General features: G+C 40.4%; 1 protein-coding gene across 3 annotated transcripts in view; it reads left to right on the plus strand.

The window, feature by feature from the left end:
* Nucleotides 1-18,132, plus strand: part of zmiz1a (zinc finger, MIZ-type containing 1a) — a 509,241-nt gene that overhangs the window by 358,337 nt on the left and 132,772 nt on the right. The window contains exon 1 of one of the 3 annotated variants that reach the window (XM_057849276.1): nt 13,885-15,610. The exons of the other annotated variants lie outside the window; for them this stretch is intronic. The gene's annotated coding sequence lies outside the window, so the exon portion shown is untranslated. Of the gene's footprint in view, nt 1-13,884; nt 15,611-18,132 lie in introns of those variants that run through there. 3 annotated transcript variants of the gene reach the window in all.

An 18,132-nucleotide genomic window follows, 5' to 3' on the forward strand; every position in this document is an offset into this window, starting at 1 on the left:
GGTTTTGAAAATATTTGAAGTTTTTGAAAATAGGCCCCCTACCGATCGACCCCCAGACCCGTGTCCCATTATCTGATAGTGAAGTCTATGGTACCGCTTGTCACTTTTATCCAAAATTAGTTTTCAGTACTTCTGTCGCAGCCGTACACAGCCATAAAATTCTGTAATATTTGAGCGGCACAGTGTGGAAAAGTTCAATTGGAGACAGAGATTTCCCCTTCTGCAGAGGCCTGGAAGAGAGAGAACACGAGAGCTAGAGGGTCTGGGCTCGGAAAGCTGGCTTTCCTCTCAGGAAGTGTTGTTCCTCACCACTCTCCATAAACATTGGAAAAGAGACCCAAAGAAAATGTCCCTGACTCACTATTTCCACTGTAAACATGCAGACATACACTTAATATACTGCTGTCTCTCACCGTACATTTATTACTGCACTTCATTGACTCACCACCCTTAGACTGCATAATAAACTTTAATTTCTTCAAGTGTTTTTTTTTTCTTTAGCTCCCCTTTCAAATGGAATAACCAGCACCAAAGTATGTGATCCAGAAAAAAATGTTTAGCGCTACATAAAAAATATAAAAACTTTTGTGTCAACTTAAGCATGTACGAATATTTGTAGCCATAGACATCTATTTTGTAAAGCAGTTCATATTTGTTACCACAAAATGGCTTCGTATTTTTTTAAGGAATTCTTTTCAGTCTTTGCTGTCTAAACTTTTTGTGGGTCTACTCAAGATTGGAATTTCCTGTTTTGTAATGAGTTATTGTAGTTTGCCCCACCCACACACGAGGATGAAAACCACTATAAATTTGCAACTGAGTATTTTATTTCCGTCTTTCACGTCGTTCAAATTTACGAGCAAAATCTGGATATGATTTTATAAGAAATACGGTAAATGTCGAAAAAGGGGTTCTTAACCTTGCTAAAGGTACCGAACCTCACAAGATACCCCTGTGGAATTGGATAACTAAGCAATTTTTTAATGTCTTAGCTAGCATGCGAATATTGTAATTTAGCAAATTCTCGTTCAAAATTCTTCTTATTTTGACAGCATGTTTTATTAACAGGTCAAAAATTGAGACCCGCTGCGCATTGGTCTGTAGTATTCCCTAACACCAAGTGCAAGTCAACCTTCCACTGTGCAAACCTGTTCCTCCGCCCATCAGATCAAGGACTAGCAGTTAAAGAAATGCATTAAACCTGTAAATTTGTAGCAAACCAGTCCAAAACCTGGTCTAAGAAGCCACTTTGGCTAGATTTAATCAACGTACGAAAATAGAACCCCTGGGCATAGACTTCATAACCTATTGACATGACACAGGAAACGGGCCAATTCTTAGGGGGCCTATTTTTTAAAAACTCCAAATATTTTCAAAACCAAAGCTGCTACCGACCTAAAACCAAAACAGGCACTTACCTTATTCATATATGAGTCTGCATGAGCAGCGGCATAAAAAAAATCAAAGTCGTTCGCTTATAAAATTCCGATTAATTATTTTTTTATATAACACAACTTAAAATGGCTATAAAAGTCTCTGATTTTACACTAGATGCACAAAAATCACCAAATGCAGACATAATCACCTATATTTTCAGGATCAATAGCAATATTTAACATATCATGTAAGTTTTTGACCAAAATAGCAACTTTTTCACTTCCACTATCAATTTAAATCCTTTCCACACACCACTCGTGGATTCTTGCCTTTTCAATCCCCGTCTTCAGTTTGCTTTTCACCTCTTGCTGCTCTATATCGAAATTTGAAAAGGAAATACCAGGATGCAGAGTTGCAGACTCGAGGAGAGCGCCACAGCGCAAGGGGAAGAATAAAAGGAGGGCGGGGCCACGGCGTTCATGTGCGCAAACAATGCCCTGGCTCTGCTGCAGCTCATGTTTGGGATTACCAAAGCGCCTTCTCTCTGTTTTATCCAATTTATTTATTTTATAACAAGCATTCCTTAGTTTCCATATATCGTTTTAGTATACAAATATACCTATATTTATTTTTTTTTAAAGTTAGCGAGAGAGAAGAAGTCCGAGAGACCGTAAATGATTTACATTTCGGGCTCAAGATCTAGGATCTACTTTACACCCTCAGTAATGGTAACAGCGTTGCAAAGATGAGGAAAGTAATTAATTAGATTACTCGCCACTGAAAAACCTAACGCCATTTTTAACAACACCGGGTCCAGGTGACAAATACAGTGCCTTGCAAAAGTATTCGGCCACCTTGAATCTTGCAACCTTTCGCCACATTTCAGGCTTCAAACATAAAGATATGAAATTTAATTTTTTTGTCAAGAATCAATAACAAGTGGGACACAATCGTGAAGTGGAACAACATTTATTGGATAATTTAAACTTTTTTAACAAATAAAAAACTGAAAAGTGGGGCGTGCAATATTATTCGGCCCCTTTACTTTCAGTGCGGCAAACTCACTCCAGAAGTTCAGTGAGGATCTCTGAATGATCCAATGTTGTCCTAAATGACTGATGATGATAAATAGAATCCACCTGTGTGTAATCAAGTCTCCGTATAAATGCACCTGCTCTGTGATAGTCTCAGGGTTCTGTTTAAAGTGCAGAGAGCATTATGAAAACCAAGGAACACACCAGGCAGGTCCGAGATACTGTTGTGGAGAAGTTTAAAGCCGGATTTGGATACAAAAAGATTTCCCAAGCTTTAAACATCTCAAGGAGCACTGTGCAAGCCATCACATTGAAATGGAAGGAGCATCAGACCACTGCAAATCTACCAAGACCCGGCCGTCCTTCCAAACTTTCTACTCAAACAAGGACAAAACTGATCAGAGATGCAGCCAAGAGGCCCATGATCACTCTGGATGAACTGCAGAGATCTACAGCTGAGGTGGGAGAGTCTGTCCATAGGATAACAATCAGTCGTACACTGCACAAATCTGGCCTTTATGGAAGAGTGGCAAGAAGAAAGCCATTTCTCAAAGATATCCATGAAAAGTCTCATTTAAAGTTTGCCACAAGCCACCTGGGAGACACACCAAACATGTGGAAGAAGGTGCTCTGGTCAGATGAAACCAAAATGGAACTTTTTGGCCACAATGCAAAACGATATGTTTGGCGTAAAAGCAACACAGCTCATCACCCTGAACACACCATCCCCACTGTCAAACATGGTGGTGGCAGCATCATGGTTTGGGCCTGCTTTTCTTCAGCAGGGACAGGGAAGATGGTTAAAATTGACGGGAAGATGGATGCAGCCAAATACAGGAACATTCTGGAAGAAAACCTGTTGGTATCTGCACAAGACCTGAGACTGGGACGGAGATTTATCTTCCAACAGGACAATGATCCAAAACATAAAGCCAAATCTACAATGGAATGGTTCAAAAATAAACATATCCAGGTGTTAGAATGGCCAAGTCAAAGTCCAGACCTGAATCCAATCGAGAATCTGTGGAAAGAGCTGAAGACTGCTGTTCACAAACACTCTCCATCCAACCTCACTGAGCTCGAGCTGTTTTGCAAGGAAGAATGGGCAAGAATGTCAGTCTCTCGATGTGCAAAACTGATAGAAACATACCCCAAGCGACTTGCAGCTGTAATTGGAGCAAAAGGTGGCGCTACAAAGTATTAACGCAAGGGGGCCAAATAATATTGCACGCCCCACTTTTCAGTTTTTTATTTGTTAAAAAAGTTTAAATTATCCAATAAATTTTGTTCCACTTCACGATTGTGTCCCACTTGTTGTTGATTCTTGACAAAAAATTAAAATTTTATATCTTTGTTTGAAGCCTGAAAGGTTGCAAGGTTCAAGGGGGCCGAATACTTTTGCAAGGCACTGTAGGTGCCCAAAAATTCCCACCTCTACCTGCTATACTTTTGTGGTTGTTGCATCTGAAATCACTCCCTGTTAGCTCAAAGCGTTAAAGCACGTAACAAGTGTTAAGCCTTGCTTGTGGTATGTTTAATTTAATCATCCGAGAGACAAAGCTCCGACGGTCACACCATTTATTCCCGGTTTAGAGTTTGATTCTGTGAAATGCTCATTTCTCACCACCCGTAAACCTCTCGAACTGAACCTGCAATGTTCATTATTTTTCAAGCATGCCTTTCATTGTGCTGCGTTATCGATCAACAGAGAAATTGGCGTTTGCGGCGTGAAACTTTTCTCATTTTCTACCTGCCGCTTAGCGCCTTGCACGATATTTCCTTAACATATTAACAGCAAGACGTTTTCCAACAGAGTGCTGACTTTAACAGCCGGCTGCCAGCGTGTGAGTTGTTGCAAAGTGTCAGACGGACAGAGAGACATACAGAAAGAGGCCGAGTTAGAAACCTATCTTTTTTTAATTACATTTCCTCCGCAGTGAAATAGGAGGCAAGATGGACACTCCATATCTCCCTGCCGCGCCTAAAAACTCATCTAAATGGAAAACACATTGTCTTCATTATTTTTTTTTTGCCAGAGCTGAGAGAAGGGGGTTGTCATGGTAACAGCCATCTGAGCACAAGCGGGCGGCCGAGGGGCTGGTTTTAGGGCCAGAGGAATGGAGAGAGACAGAGGCGGGGAGAAAGGGAGGGAACACAGAGGGGGAGGAAAGCGAATAGAGGGGACTAAGGATGAAGAGGGTGGAGATGGAAGTGAGACAATAGAGAGATGGAGTGAGAAAAAAACAAGGAAATAATGGGCTGAAATGTGGAAAGGAAGACCAATGGGTGTGATGGTAACAAGACGTCCACCAATCCTCATTTGGATCAGCAGCAACTTCTGTATACGGCTGAATTAGACTTTTTAATCACTGAACACGAGGAGAAATATTTGCATACGCAGGGAATGCAATTACTGTAATAATTGATGGATTATCCTCAACCTGTGCCTTCAGAATAGAACAGAATAGTTTTTGATTACAAAGAGAAGTAATTAGAACTTTAAAAAGTACAGTGATCCCTCGCTACTTCACGCCCTCAGTCCATCGTGGATTTTTTTTTTTTCAATTGAAAAATACAGTATTCTAAAGAGATATCCCGATCCGATCACCTACAGCGTCTCTCTCCCTCTTGCTGCTTTTCTTGCTGGAAACTGAGTTTGCTTGTTAAAGTTAATGAAGATTGACAGGTGTTGAAGCTTTGATCTTGCCAGAGAAGCTTGGCAACGCTACCTTCAAAGACGCCAAATGTGTCAATCATCGTTTAGCTTGTTAAACATGAGCGGTAGTGTGGTGCGGCAACTCATTGTGTGTATGTAAGTGAGCAGCTTGAGCGGATTTGAGTGGACTCACTCAATTAAGCATTTTTAACTCAGTCACTCCCAGCCATTTTTACCAGAGCAAGGCCCTTCGCTCCCGGCCGTTTTACTGGATTTTGACTGATTTTGTAAGGCCCACAGAAAATTCTGTTCTATTGCTATATAAACATGGAACCCACCAAAAGACAGATTAGACTCTTTTCTTCTTCCATTAACCGTGAAAAACTAGAGATCACTGTAATATAATACATCTAATACAAAGTTTTTTTTGGTGCATTTTTACTTAATTCTTAAATTCTACTCATTGTGTTGCTCCTTCTGGCTTGCCAGCCTTTTTCACCGGCAGGCACTTAACTGAAAGGCGCTTGAAGCCTTGTTTTGAAAAACTGAACATTATTTTTAAAAATGCTGCTTGTTGTAAAGTGAATTGAGTGTTTTTATCCCAATTTTTTGCCCACAAGTCAAATCCCCCCCCAAAAAAACAAAACAAAACAAAAAAAAACTTAAATTACGTTCAAAATGTGATGGCCTCAACAAACATACCCCAACAAATTTTCCCGCCACATTTGGGTACATAGTATCTAGTAGGGGTGTAACGGTACACAAAAATCTCGGTCGGTACTTACCTCGGTTTTGAGGTCTTTGCAAAATTTGTGAAGAAGGCACGCTGCACTGTCTTCGGTAACTAAGTCAGAGCATACGTTGTCGCGCCGTTGACGTTTCTGGGTTGCACTGTCCTACCGTGTTGGTCCTCATTATAGTAGAGAAGACGGAGTAAATATAATCTACACAAAGAATCTGTAACCCGATCGACTCACAGCCTCGAAAAGTAAGGGTTACATTACGTCAGAAATCGTTCGGTATGCCTCCGTTCCAACCCGAGCACCACGTACCGAAATGGTTCAGTACAAATACATGTACCTTTACACCCTTAGTATCTAGTTGGGATGTCCCGATCGCATATTTTTGCACCTGAGTCTGAGTCACCCGAAAAAAAAGTTTTTTTTGTTTTGCTTTAGACTGGCCACTGTTTTAAGAGGACGCTGGCAATTCTGACGCTAACGCGAATGCTACGCTGGAGCTAGGAGTTACATTTTGCATCTGATGAATGAATAATTACTCAGTACAGAACTTTAAAGGCTAAAGCAGCAATGCATATTCTCTCTTGCCAAGATACGAAAACAAATTTTACCGTGTTTCCAAACAAGCAAGATTGAACGAGCCTAGCTTTATACTAAGGGTGTAACGGTACTTGTATTTGTATTGAACCGTTTCGGTACGTGGTGCTCGGTTCGGAATGGAGGCGTACCGAACGCGTTTCTGAAGTAATGTAACCCTTACTTTTCGAAGCTGTGAGTCGATGGGGTACAGTTTCTTTATGTAGATTATATTTACTCCGTCTTCTCTATTATAATGAAGACTAACACGGTAGGACAGTATATAAGCCAGCAACGTCAACGGCGCGACAATGTGGCCGGCGCTAGAACGTAGTGAAACTTGTTGTTGACTTGTCTTTGTTGATTGACTGCTGTCTTCTCTGCTATAATAATAACCAACACGGCCCTGTGTTCAATACAAAACCCTCCTACCACAAGAAAACAAGTAGGAACTAATATCTACATCGGAACTAAAGTTATACAACATAACTGAATACTACATCACATTTGTAAAATAGAAACACATAATAAAATAAATAATAGCCCATTTAAACAAAATGAAATGAGCTAAAACACCTGTAATTAAATGATAAGAATAATACGCAGATCCTGCTTACACAATTCAATTTATTAATTTCTGTGTGGCGCTTTAACTCCACCTATAAAGCTTTTGAAAACCGTTCATAAGAAAAAAAATGATTCATTGAGGCATTTCATTTGTAAAATACATGCACATTTATATTTTGCATTTTGTTTTCTTACTGTACCGAAAATTAACCGAACCGTGACCTCAAAACCGAGGTACCGTACCGAACCGAGATTTTTGTGTACCATTACACCCCTACTTTAGACACATCCTAAACTCCGGTGAGAAGAGTGAGGGAGAGGCTCATCTCACTAAGTGACACGACCCAAACACTGCTACAATGCAAGCTGATGTACTCCACGTACGAAATGAGAATGTCACGCATTGTGAAAATGTGACAGAAACTGTGTCGCATTTTCGTCTTGTTTTTGGCATTTGTATCGTTATGTTCTAGTCACCCAAGCCACGTTTATAGCTTGTCATCCTGGCGTCATCGTCATGAAAAAATTGTTCGTCGGCAAAATATTTTCGTTATCGTCATTGTTGACGGAAAAACAACACTGCTTGGCTAAATGAGAGAGATCACATTGATGTCAAGGAGCAGCAAAATGGTTAGCGCGCTCACTAATTTGTGCTTACTCCACCTGGCCTCTGTTGTATTAAACTCACTGAACAAGCACGCAACTCTGGCAAAACACATGACTAGCTAGGGAGAGCCACTTTTCCCTCCCGCCACCTCTGTCCAATCCTGCCTGCTCGCCCGCAGCCGACTTCATCCGTCGCTCCCATCGTAAGGCCCTTCGTTAAATGTTTGCCCCTCCTGAATCTACAAGCAATAAAGCCACCTCAAATAGAGCCGAGCGTGGTATCTAATCCACTCTTGTCAAATTCATTCCCTTCTTTTTAGCACTCTGCCGCAGATTTTCACCACGCTCCTGTCAGTTTAGCATCAACTAGAGGATTAGGAGACAGGGTCCCCCACACCCTCACCGCAGACAATTGTTTATTTACAAGTTGTTTCCCACTTGTCTGAGGCATAGCCGGTGGCTTTTTGTGCGACGTTGCCAGTGACAGCCATTTGGCGATTAAGGAAAATGAAAGTAATTGCTAAGGCTTCGTTGGGTAAACACGTTGAGAAGCTAGCACCCGCCTTTCTGTCAACAGTCTTCCTTTGAGACCCATTGGGAGCTGACATTCAGACTTAAGACCCATTTTATTGTCAATTTGACCTTCGTATTAAGGCCATAATGCAGCAAGCACACCGGGCGTTCTTCCACATAGGGTGCAACCGTCAGGACTGGTATTTCTTGTAATCTTCATTTAAACACTTCAAAAGGTAACATTTTGCATATGGCGGAAAACACTCAGGTGACTTGAAGTTCTGCTCTGAGACCCCCAATTTGGCTAACTTTCAAAATTATCAGATATGCATGTGTGATACATCATTGGAAAGCTTAAAATCTCTATTTTCTGGGGGAAGAAAAAATTTTGAACAGGAGGGCATTTAAAAAAAAAGTTTGTTTTTTTTTAAACAGCAAAACCCTATCTGGAAGTGAGAGCATGCGAGAGCAGAATTACAGACGCCATGACCTTATGGAGATATTATCGCGTACTTACAGTGGGGCAAATAAGTATTTAGTCAACCACCAATTGTGCAAGTTCTCCTACTTGAAAAGATTAGAGAGGCCTGTAATTGTCAACATGGGTAAACCTTAACCAGGAGAGACAGAATGTGGAGAAAAAAAAGAGAAAATCACATTGTTTGAGTTTTAAAAAAAAATATTTCCAAATTAGAGTGGAAAATAAGTATTTGGTTACCGACAAACAAGCAAGATTTCTGTCTGTCAAAGAGGTCTAACTTCTTATAACGAGTTCTAACGAGGCTCCACTCGTTACCTGTATTAATGGCACCTGTTTTAACTCATTATCGGTATAAAAGACACCTGTCCACAAACTCAGCCAGTCACACTCCAAACTACGGCCAAGACCAAAGAGCTGTTGAAGGACACCAAAGACAAAATTGTAGACCTGCACCAGGCTGGGAAGACTGAATCTGCAATAGGTAAAACGCTTGGTGTAAAGAAATCAACTGTGGGAGCAATTAGTAGAAAATGAAAGACATACAAGACCACTGACAATCTCCCTCGATCTGGGGCTCCATGCAAGATCTCACCCCGTGGCGTCAAAATGATAACAAGAACGGTGAGCAAAAATCCCAGAACCACACGGGGGGACCTAGTGAATGACCTACAGAGAGCTGGGACCACAGTAACAAAGGCTACTATCAGTAACACAATGCGCCGCCAGGGACTCAAATCCTGCACTGCCAGACGTGTCCCCCTGCTGAAGAAAGTACACGTCCAGGCCCGTCTGCGGTTCGCTAGAGAGCATTTGGATGGTCCAGAAGAGGACTGGGAGAATGTGTTATGGTCAGATGAAACCAAAATAGAACTTTTTGGTAGAAACACAGGTTCTCGTGTTTGGAGGAGAAAGAATACTGAATTGCAACCGAAGAACACCATACCCACTATGAAGCATGGGGGTGGAAACATCATGCTTTGGGGCTGTTTTTCTGCAAAGGGACCAGGACGACTGATCTGTGTAAAGGAAAGAATGAATGGGGCCATCAATCGAGAGATTTTGAGTGAGCTGTATGGATGCTTCAAACAAAGTTCCGCTGTGCTTTTTGTAACAATGACAATAAATATTCTGAATCTGAAAAAAAATAACAGCTAGGGCAACAAAGGACTGGCTTTGTAAGAAGCATGTTAAGGTCCTGGAGTGGCCTAGCAAGTCTCCAGATCTCAACCCCATAGAAAATCTGTGGAGGGAGTTGAAAGTCCATGTTGCCCATCGCAGCCCCAAAACATCACTGCTCTAGAGGAGATCTGCATGGAGGAATGGGCCAAAATACCAGCAACAGTGTGTAAAAAGCTTGTGAAGAGTTACAGAAAACGTTTGGCCTCCGTTATTGCCAACAAAGGGTATCTAACAAATTATTGAGATGAACTTTTGGTATTGACCAAATACTTATTTTCCACCATGATTTGCAACTAAATTCTTTTAAAAATCAAACAATGTGATTTTCTGTTTTTTTTCCCCACATTCTGTCTCACATGGTTGAGGTTTACCCATGTTTACAATTACAGGCCTCTCTAATATTTTCAAGTGGGAGAACTTGCACAATTAGTGGTTGACTAAATACTTACTTGCCCCTCTGTACCTTGTTTCGATCCAAAAACTCTTTATATTTTAGTAGTCGATTAATCGATGGACTAGTTAGTTCGAATAATCGAGTAATCGGATAAGGAACATGAAAAATTAAAATACCTGAGCTGAGCCTCAAACGGTATACATTAAAAAAAAAAAAAAAAAAAAAAAAAATGAGGATCTCTGTACAACAAAAGAATTTACAATTCTTTTAACAAATGGTTAAGACACATATTCCCACAAAAAAACGGCTAAATATACCTATAAACTAAAATTATGAATGCATTAAAAAACATAAGCTCAAACAAAAACTAGTTTACGTTGGTCTTAACAGGGAGCAGTTGAATTCTGCTATGTGAAAAGAGGCAAACCAGGCAGTGTATCCGCCCTAATCAGTAAAACTAAATGCAAACACTTTCAAAATAAACCATTACAACAGCACTTTAATTAAACGAATACTCAAAGCAGCTAAATTTAATTCAAGTCTTTTTTTTGTAATCGAATACTCCATTTAATCGATTAATTAGACACAGCACTAGACACAATTATTATTATTGTAACATCGGCAATGAAATCGGTAGAGAGCTGGACAGTTCTTATATTTGTGATTATTGAACTCCACTGACAAGTTCTTTCTCTGAAAAAGGAAGCCCCTTTTGAATGGTACACTTGACCTAAGCGTCGAGTATATGGTTCTGGGCTTGATAAGAGTCAAAGATAAATGGAATACAATCATGAACTTGGGTTAGCAAGACAATCTATAAGGTAGTCGTCATTGGTTGGGTAGGGTCTTCTCGCAATTTACCAATTGGTGAGTCTTTAGCTCGCTACCATCAGCCGGCACCATGCGATGCAGTGCGGTAGGCCTTCTGGTGGCTCTCTGTGATTCATGTCACACGGTAATTGGTTTACCTGCTCCTTGTGTGTGCTGCGGGAGAGCACCAGAACAAATTACCCAGGGACGACCTCTTGCTGCCCCTTTCTCCTTCTCTGCAGTCATTTCCCCTCCTATCTCCCCTTGCACATCCCATCCGGCTGGCTTCCAAGTACATGTAATATGTTGTGAGTGGATTTTTTATTTTTTTTGGTGCTCTCTCTAGCTATCTATTTATCTGTTATCCAGCATTACCTCAGACATGCAGTACCTTCAGTGCAAGCTAGTAGAATAAGCCAGGGTTGCCACTAGAGGAGTTCCAGAAAATCGATTATTACATGCATCGCGATTCGACACGTGACGATTCATAAAGGCTCAAAAACGAGGATTTTCCCTCATAACTCTATGACAGCCGCGCATAGCGAAATGGAATTCAAAACACGTCTGCCGCCCGGATACCTTTAAGTATTTTATGTTTACGTCTGTGGTGAAGGGTCATAGAACTTCATAAGTTGTTGTGTTATAGAAGCCAGCCAATGCTTTAGTAGCTCAAGCTAGTGTGCTATGCTATACATATAATAGTTGTGTATATAAGTGTATTGTGCAGTTTGTTGTATATTGAGTAGTGAATATGTGTATTTTTCTGTTGTACTTTCATAATATTAAGACGAGTGTCTTCCCATAAAAGCAAGAAAACACCAAGCCTTGTGGTTTATGGAAGTGCATTCATTGTTAGCTGGTTGTTGGGTAGTGCAGAAGTGAAACCCACTGTTTTGTTCATGTCATTATGAAAAATCTGGTGAGATCAAAGGCAAATCTATGCTGCATCCACCACTAGTTTTTTTTTTTTTTTTTTTTGAAACCTCCAGGTGTTCAAAAACTCAGGTTATACATTTAAAAAATGATATATTTTTTATCGGTTATCGATATCAGTATCGGCTTTGAGGAGCAGGAAGTTATCGATATCAGTATCGGTTTTAAAAAATGGCTATCGTGCACCCCTAGTTTTGCATGCTGTTGCTGAACGTACCTTGTTGTTATGTCCCACGGAAGGCTCGCTAAGGGCGAAACATAAAACGAGCCACACAAATTTACAAGTGGACACAAATTTATTTACACAACAATCAAACTCGCAATGAATATGTACAAAATGTGGATGAAGCGCGGCTTCAGGGTAGGCCCAGGCCAAAACAACAAACAAAAGGAACTACACTTCAACCCCACCCGCTAACTAAACCCTGATCATGTAAAAGGAACAAAGAAAAGACAGCCACTAACCTAACTTCCTACGCTATACAAAACAGGAGAAAACGGGTTGAACAGAAATGGCGACTTACCCCTACTTGCTTCAGTGCTCTTACTTACAGTGGTGAACAAAAAAGATCCGATAACGAATAAACACAAAAGACCTCACCTAAAAAGCGGGAATGTATCAGACTAGCGATCAAATGCAAACGAGCGTGAATGACGAGCAAACAGCTGGCGAGGAGGACCGCGGCAGAATGCTGTCAAATGCGACCTCCCAGAGCGTTGACAGCGGCAGGTTTTTGAAGCTTGGCTCCTTTTTTCGTGGCCAATCAGCGGCGGTGACGTCGTCGGCTGTTGTCACAGTGGGAGGGAAGCAGCCAGCTGGTGGAGGCGACGATCAGCTGACTGGAAGAGTCTCGGAAAATTAACTATTAAACGGCCAAGGGCCGTAACACTTGTGAAGGTGACAGTGGCATAGACAAACGGAGCCTCTACGGGCGGCGTTTTGTGAGTCTCGCTCTCCTGGAAGTGGTGACAATTTGACAGTCCAAAAAGTCACAAAAGTGAGAGCGATTGTATGCCTGTGTGACTTGTGGTCCTACATGGTTCCCTTATGTGGTTTAATTTTCCCCTATGCACTTTTCTTAATACTCCAGTTCGCTCAGCATTGAGTCGGGAGGTAGCAACCCCGTCGCTAGCCGAGCGGCGTGATGCTACTCGGAAAGTTTGGTTGGCACAGTGTGAATGCTGAACCTTTTCAACAACTCATTTGCAGGCCCTGGTCCCCTTGGTCTAGTGTAAAAGCACCCTTAGAAGCTACAACTATTCGAAACCTTTTAAAAACACATTATTGTTGCTCCTGTTCCTGCGTTCTCAGTCAAGCATCATGTTGTCATGTTAGGAATCAATGTTAACCAGGGGATGTTTTTATGTGTATTTTTGTAACAAATAGTGGGATCACAAGTAAACACACTCCCTCCCTGCGCAACTCCGTGTGTGCGCCATTAGACGGTTTCATTTTCACAGCGAGCTAACATTTTTGTGTTCTTTGCTACCCATGCCCTCGTGCTGACACGCCGCGCTGAACAAACATACGCACACACGCAGTAAGATGAATGAGTGCGTCGCGCACCCCCTCCTACCCACGCAGGAAGGTCTCGCCGCTTTGAAGCTTATTAAACACTTTTACCATGTCAGAGGATTGAAAATACGATTTGTTTGGGATTTATCTACCCTCTGGTTGCTGATGCAAGCGACTCTTTTTCCGCCCTTGTCTTCATGTGCACCTCCTCTAGGGGTCTCTACCTTTGACCTCACGGTCACTAGTACCTATTTGTACACTGTCTTTGTAAAACTTTGAACTTAGCTTATATGTGACAACCAGTGTTGTTAATCTTACTGAAAAAAAGTAATTAATTATAGTTACAAATTACTTCTCCCAAAAAGTAATTGCGTTAGTAACTCAATTACCTGAATGTAAGAGTAATTAGTTACTTGGCAAAGTAATTGGTGATCATTACTTTTTTTTTTTCCTCAAAAAAAAAAGGGGGGGGGTGGCGGGGGGAGAAACATTGGCCACACTATGTGAAGTTTTTTGTGGAGGTTTTTGGTACAATTGGCCCGAGCCCAATTCTTTACCCTAATTTGCCCTTTACCCTGAATCACCTGTTAAAAGTTGTTAAAATTGCTCCCATTATTGCATTAGTTCCCTCCTCTCTACTTTCAACATATGAAAGTTTTAAAACTGTTTCATCATTTAAAGATAGATTCAAGTCAAGATTTTGCCGATTTAGAAGTATTTTAGATAAAAAGTTACTTAGGTTCGCTAGGAAGGTTCTCTACAACATAGCCGTCCTAAAAAGCCTACTGCTTTAAGATGGCGGCTGTCTACTAACGCATTTAGAGCCATGTCCGTCATTTTGCATCTAGTTATATCTATATACAGTACATGTGATATCTACCATGTCTACCATATCTACCATAACAAGCGGGCGTAGTTTGTCGGCTATCGGCTACAACATGTATTATTGGAGGTACCTAGCATCGCGTTTGCTTGGCGTCACAACTTTCTTGCCTCCTCCCCGCTCCTGCTCTGCTCTGTCGTCTTTAATCAGATTACCCGTGCAGAAAAATGAACGCGTTAGATTACTCGTTACTGAAAAAAGTCATCAGTAACGTGTTACTCACAACATTGGTGACAACACCCTGATGACACCTTTAGCATAGTTTTCAAGCAGTGGCGGACTTGACAATTTTGGGGCCTAAGGCGAACATATCCAGGGGCCCTCTTCATGGGTCAGGGGTTAAAAGGTGAGAAGGGTGTGGAGGAAATATGTTCTGGTACACTAGGGCTGTCCTAAACAACACATTTTCTCCTGATTAGTCAGCCGACTAGTTTTACGATTAATCGACTAATCTAATAATTTTCTTTTTTTTACTCATTTAGAAATGAAATTTTTGTTGACGCTTATTAATTCACAAAACTATTTTGGAACACTTAAATTCTTTATTAAAGTACAAATAATCATGTAAATAACAATAATTAATCACAAATTAACAATAAGGTTAGATGTTGATAGCATTTACTAGTGCAAAAAAAAGGAAAGTAAACACATTCAGAACACTGACTTTGCCTTTCCAACATTATTCAAAACAATTCTTAAAAAAAAATTCTAGCAATATTATTATAGTATACTACTATATATAATAGTAGTGTAATAATTACAATAATTATTCATTGCCAATCATATTTGTCATTAAGAGTGTCATTTGAAAGCTATTCTTAGTGTAGAATCTGTATTATGTAGTAGTTACTCAACACATTATAATATTAATTCTGAAGTATAAGGGATTAACTCCAGAAATCATTATTTATATGACGAATATGACGTGCTTTTGCTGTTAACCAGTCGTTGAGTGTTATTGTATGACTAATTGGAACTGTACTACATTGTTTCGCCACAGGGTGCGCTGTCGTGTATTTTATGTTCGGTGTGAAGATGAAGAAGAAAGTTAAAAGATGCATTAGTGGCCTGTTCTCAACTTCTCCCTCACTGCACTTTGGCTCTCATGGTATGGAGAGCACGTTCGCTCATGTGTTCGAAATAAACGATAGCCGACGTGCAAAGTAGCAAGCGAGCTGTAAAAATAGCGAGCTTATTGGCGTGAAAACCGCGGGAGAGCTAAGTGAAGCTAACGAACAGCTAAGCGTAAGTTTCTCAATGCCTGCATGACGCTTAACCTCATCAAGTATCAACCAGACTACAAAGCCATCAGCAACACCATGCACCACCAGAAGTCGCATTCATGGTGAGAAATACTCATCATTGATTAGCAACAGCATAGCAATGTTATTAAAAAGAATTCGGAGACTTATTGTACTTTAAAAATGTTGAAATGACATAAAATGGACACATTACTCGTATTTTTAGTTTTAAACATATTGTATGGCTCTCACAGAATTACATTTTTAGAAATGTGGTGTTTATGGCTCTCTCAGCCAAAAAGGTTCACGACCCCTGGTTTAAGTAATATACAGCAACCTCGAGAGATATGATAGATACTGTACTGAACCTCACATTGCTCCTGATGTTGCGTCATCAGTAGGCGAATGAGGATTTGAGTACCTTGTGGATAGAAAAGCGCGATACAAGTGTAAGTCCATTTACCATTACGGCGTTCACATTTAAAAATCAGTGCTCACTTGTACAAATTACGCCGAAACCGTTCAACTTGACAGGTATGAATATCGTGAGGAAAAGCGGCATGGAAAATGAATGAATGAATGAATATAGGTATTTTTTTCCCCATCGTTTCAGTCTTCACAGAATGTTTATTGGAAAACCTTGAAGTTGTTATATATAATCATTTTTGAAGTATCCAGTGGGGTATTACAATACAGTTAGCTGTAGAGTCCACGACCAGTATCAGTTAAATATCAGTATTGTTGGAGTTGTACAATATCGGGATATTGTTAAAAAGTCACTATCGGACAAGTCTACTTACAATATGTTTGTGTAAAACTATCGACATTCCATTCCTCGTCAACACTTTCATGATGTCTGTCAGAATCATTGTTGGGCACGTTACTTTAAAAAAGTAATTAGTTATAGTTACTCACTACTTCTTTCAAAAAGTAACTGAGTTAGCAACTGAATTACTCTCTAGTAAAAGTAACTAGTTACCAGGGAAAGTAATTATTTCCGTTACTTTAAAAACAAGTAGTTGTATGTCAAAGAATTTGAAATTTTCTGAGCAGTATTCCAGTCAGTTGAATAGAGAAGAACAGACAGGTTGTTGTGTTATAGAACCTTGTAATATTTATTGCACCTCACTAGCAACAGATTTATCCTACACCTGAAAACGAAACTAAACTAAACTAAAACGATGCTAAAAAGTATCCTGATCAGTATATATGACAATTCCAACATACTTAGGTTATAAATTGTCTTCTAGGGAAGTATTTCTTTTATTTTTTTTTCTCTGTGTGTGTGGGTGGGCGTGTGTGAGTGTGTTTGTGTATATATATATTGAGTTATTGTACATTACTATGTTTTTGTAAGAGAACACTGTAAAAAACTGCAACTCACCCTATGCTCATCTGATAATGATCTGATCACGTTTCTTGTGATTGTCTTGATGTATGCAGGCTCCTGACTATAAGCTTTTAGTAGCTTCTTAAGGAGACCTGACTCACACATAATCTTGGCTCAGCACTGAGATATGATGTACACTTTGTAAATATGAATGTGTGTGTGTGAATAAATTGTGAAAGTGCAACAAAAATAAACAGTAAACAATATAATAAAATAACAATCAGCAGTAAACAATAGAAAGTGAGTATTCTTCCTGGGGTTTATGGACCCCAGGAAGAATAGTCTCTACTTTGGTAGAGACTAATGGAGATCCTTAAATAAAGAATAAAGAAAAAAAGTTTAATCTATTAAATCCCACAAACTGAGACAACTGGTCAAGTAGACATAGCCTACTGTACTTCAAGTATTTTGACTTGAAATAGTGCTTATATCTTCACCTCGTAAAGGACAAATTTTCCTCTGAATGCTCTGCCATCATATCCCTCTGCATCTGTTTTGCGTGTGTGTGCTGCTGCACGCGCTGTTCCGGTTTGTGTGTGAAAACACTGGCTCTGATTGGCTTACCATGACACATGACTCTAACCCTCAGCCAATCACAATCACTTCCATCGCATATATCCAGGTGGTGCATTCAGGTAGCCTCGTCCCCCTACTCCTCCCGTCACCCTCTGCCTTCCTCAAGATGGAAGCAGCATTCTTGCTGGCTGACAGTGGGGGATGGGAACGAGGCTACGCATTCAGGTGTAGCAAAAACAGAAACGTTAGTAAGCTTTGGAAAGCATTGTCAAATTGAATGAGCAGGGACAAACAGCCTGGAGTTATAAGAAGTACGTGCTGTAATATTCTGATACAGAATTATCTGAGGCACCCTAAAGTGCACATGGCGCCAATATTGTTTTGCTCACAAGATGCGGGAGTGAGTTAGAGACACGGCCTGCCGAGAGCCGTACATTCATGTTAATGTTGAAGGTATATGTGCTATTAAAGACACAGAGTGCCAGCACGTCCTGTGTGGTATATCTTTGCTAAGAAAAAGCACAAAACAAAACACGTGCGCTATTTTCGAACCTGAACGCACCCCAAGTCTAGGATGACAAACAGAGCAGAGTAGACTCGCTACGGCTGGTAGTTTCTTCACTTTATTCAGAGTAAGTAACGCATCGCTTTTAACCGTCAGTAACGGTAACGGCGGGAAAAATTAATTAGTTCGATTACCCCGTTACTGAAAAAAAAATA

Source organism: Corythoichthys intestinalis, chromosome 10 (genome assembly GCF_030265065.1).
Source record: "Corythoichthys intestinalis isolate RoL2023-P3 chromosome 10, ASM3026506v1, whole genome shotgun sequence".
In the NCBI taxonomy this organism is placed as follows: domain Eukaryota; kingdom Metazoa; phylum Chordata; class Actinopteri; order Syngnathiformes; family Syngnathidae; genus Corythoichthys; species Corythoichthys intestinalis.